We start from the raw sequence: 3803 nt of genomic DNA on the forward strand, positions 1-3803 counted from the left end.
TAATAAAGGCTCTGAGTACTTCTTCCACCAGAGTACTGAGTTGTACTCACAGTTTGCAGTATTACCGTGAACATGAACGGCGGGTATCGTCCGACATGCTAACTGTGGTGTTGCCGTGTCATCACATGCGGTGGTCACCTCAGGATCAGCTGTCGCAGCGGGCTGGTCTGTCGGCCGTCCGACATCCGATCACAGTGGAAATGTGTCCGTGATTAAAGCGCTAATCGGAGGGCCCTGCACAGGGGGATCATGGGAAAAGAGCCAGGTGTTCAGCGGTGGCTGGAGGGTCACCTTGAAGGGGCCAGAGAGGAGGTTGTTCAAACGCAGCACACTGGTCACATAACTGCTCCACAGGCTGAAATACGAGTCAGTTAAATATCACTAATTGTGTCTTTCTGTGAGCTAAAGCTTCACCACCTGCTGACCCCCGCTCATCTTCTCACTGATGTCGGACCGCGCTGCCAGACTTTCTGCTCAAACCAAGAAAAGAGATCACGACTTCCCACTTTTTATGGCCCGAGCACCGAGCGTCGGTTGAAAGCTCTGTTGTAGTTAGTAAAAATGTTCTTGGTAGTTCGTCGTTCTTCTTCTTACGTAAAGTGATTTTTCTTTTTGGAGGCTTTATCATATTCAAAAACTCATGAAAGTGGAAACACATTTGTCTCCCGGCGAAAAATGTCTTATTCTAGTGGAGTCGCGAGTGGGCGTGGCCAAATGGCTCGAGAGCGCCCCCTAAAGAGATGCCCCGGAGGCCACATTTACCTAAATTCACCAAATCACGTGTATCACACCAAGACGCACAAAAAAGTCACATTGCAACGTTACGTCAACTCGACAGGAAGTCCACCATTTTGAAAAACATGTTTGGGATTAAAAGTTATCAAAATAATTTGTTTTCGTCGATGTGTGTGTCCGTAAGAGGCGGCCATTTTGAGCATCTCGCCATGAAACTTCGGTTCGGTCCTCGGACAGCAACCTGCTGGCTCTTACTGCGTCTTGAGGCAACCAGGGTTTTGCTGGTAGCACCTGAACTTTGGTGGGATCTGTCTGTGCAGCTCAGATGCACAAAATCCTTATTTTCTATTTAACTACCTATTAAAAAAATATATTTTCACTGTTTTTTTAATTTATTAATTTATTTTACAGTACACACAGTGCCATGATTGATTCAACTGATTCATTACTTTCTGTCTTTTCCAAACGCCGCACTAGTTCACAGATACTATGCCAACACTGTGCATGCTGTGCTCATCCACCAAAAGGAAGACAGAACGAAGCCTCAGCAACGGTGACAGTGTGCAGTATCTCACTTCACCGGTGTTTGACGGCCCACGACACCTCAGGAAGGTGACATCTCATTATTTTGTCTCTCCAATTTTGATGTTTGCTTTGTGTAAAGCACATAAAATCTGGTTGTAAAGGTGCTGATAAATCTGTTATTTAGCCTCGACACGGTTCACGTAAGTTTTCCAGCCTTCACTGCATGTTTGAATGATACACAAGAATGATGCAATAGTTGGTGTGTTATGTGTTTAATTTTTTTTTAATAATTGTAACTCAGTCAAACATATAACTACATTTTACATTTATTCATAAATGCTTATGAAAGGGTTCACATACTGTATACATACACACTATCCAAGACACATTTAGCCTGGCTTTCCCCCTGCCTTCAGTCTCTGTGCTAACAGACGGCAGGCAGGGGAAAGTAATGGTCCATCTCCATCAAAAGAAAAACACAAACCCTTCAACAACTCCAAAGTACATTTCATTACATTACATTTCATTTAGCTGACGCTTTTATCCAAAGCGACTTACAATAAGTGCATTTCAACCATGAGGGTACAAAACCCAGAACAACAGGAATCAAGAAAATACAATTTCTTCAAGAAAGCCAAACTACAAAGATCTATCAGTAAGTGCCATTTTAAGTGCAACTAAAGTTCTACTGTTCAAGGTAAAGTCTGAAGAGTAAAGTTAAAATGTATTAATAACTCAAAGTAATAATCTGAAAAAATGAAGCTAATTTTGAAGAGCAATGCAATGAAAAAAAAATTGTGTTGCGACCAGTTTAGGGGGCCCTGAAGATAAGTGACGAGTGGTGTCCTGAAATTTTTAGGTGTATTTAATGCGGCTTCAAACTTTTACATTATGGACATTACAAAGTGAAATGTATTATATTCAACTTATATGCACACTGCTTAATAAGTACGCTACCTATATTTTTGATATGTCAACTTTAGTCAAATTAAAATGTATGACAAAGTATTTTACATGTTTTTGTTGCTCTATTACTTAGGTAAATAAATGATCAATTCTCCATCCTCAAATGAACTACTGAGCGAGTGAATATTAACAAAAATATGGCAATGTTCACCAAATAACATTTGTGCCACTATTTTTCAGATACAGCAACACACACCATGAATAACTCCGTACACACACACGATGGCTGCCTGCCTGCCATAACACTCTGGGGTGTGATGGCTTAAATCTGACAACAGCAACATGATATAGGACCGTGAATAAAGCAGCAAACCTCTGCTGCAATGCTGAGGATTTAAATAAGGATCGTGTCTTTGCACTGTGATGGCTCTGATTACAGGCTGGACAGGTGAAAGACTCACAGTCCCCTCCATCATTCTACTGATGAATGTGTCCGTGTCGTCACTGTACTGCATAGTGTGTGTGTGTGTGTTCAAGACAAATGTTGACACAGCTTTCAAAATTAAAAACAACCTTCAAGCTATAAATGTGTGAAATTAGATGTTTAGAAGATGTTTAGAGGTGATATTGTTTTTTTTTTTTAAATAAATGAAAAACATCTTCCCTACTTCCCTTCTATTATTATTAAGAGCATTATGTATAGATCAAAGGCCATTTAAACATTCACTTTCATCAGCAGCAAATCGTTTACCATCATACTGACAAGAAAACAGTTTTCACCCTTAATATATATGCCAAAAAAACTAAGCAATACAATAATTTCAATTATTCTTTAAAAAAAAAAAAAAAAACACATCGCGTATTTAATGTCTTGTATTTTCATACAAGAAAATATGTCTTTTTATTCCTATACATTTAGTTTAAGTATCTTTTTTAGTGTCAGGCATTAGCCATGGTTCTGTGATGTTTACATGAGAAGTTATCAAACAGTAAAAAGATCAATGTGGTACATATGGACAGACTGTTCTTTTAATATGTAGCCTATTGATTAACAGTCCAAGGTTTGTTTTAGATAGCAGTAATATTTGTCAAAAGAGCAGTCAGACTGTATTTTCCTTTTGTGTCTCTGGGCTAAATGTCTATAGTACAATATCCAAATAGGCTGTTATGATCCAGATTCAGCTAAACCCACTAAAAATAATAAAAAAAAGACTTTGAGATGCGCGAAAAATGATCCCAAAAACACAAGTCAAACAATTAACCAACTGTGAAATGTTTTGTGGATAATGATTTTTCAAATTAATTTTTAATTGTTTCACCCTTTTTACAGAGTAAATTCCAAAACATTCTGCCAAAAAGACTATTACTATTACTACTATGAATATTACACTCATAATTATAATTATATCTCAGAAAATGTAAATAAAGTGCTATAAGAATGGTGTAAACTCATTGCTGTTCGATTTAAGGAATAATAACAGAAGAATATTGGTGTCTTCGTGTTATAAAAGGAGTCTCACCCTTACGCAGTGTTTTTATAAAAAAAAAAATCCTAATTAACTACATCTCCCAGCATTCCGTGCGGTTTCCCCTCGCGCTTGCCGTAGTGAACAAACACTTTATAGAAGCTAGACACT

The sequence above is a fragment of the Embiotoca jacksoni genome, unplaced genomic scaffold, assembly GCF_022577435.1.
Source record: "Embiotoca jacksoni isolate LCO1_2020_lvr unplaced genomic scaffold, fEmbJac1.0.p SCAF_2, whole genome shotgun sequence".
NCBI lineage: Eukaryota > Metazoa > Chordata > Actinopteri > Embiotocidae > Embiotoca > Embiotoca jacksoni.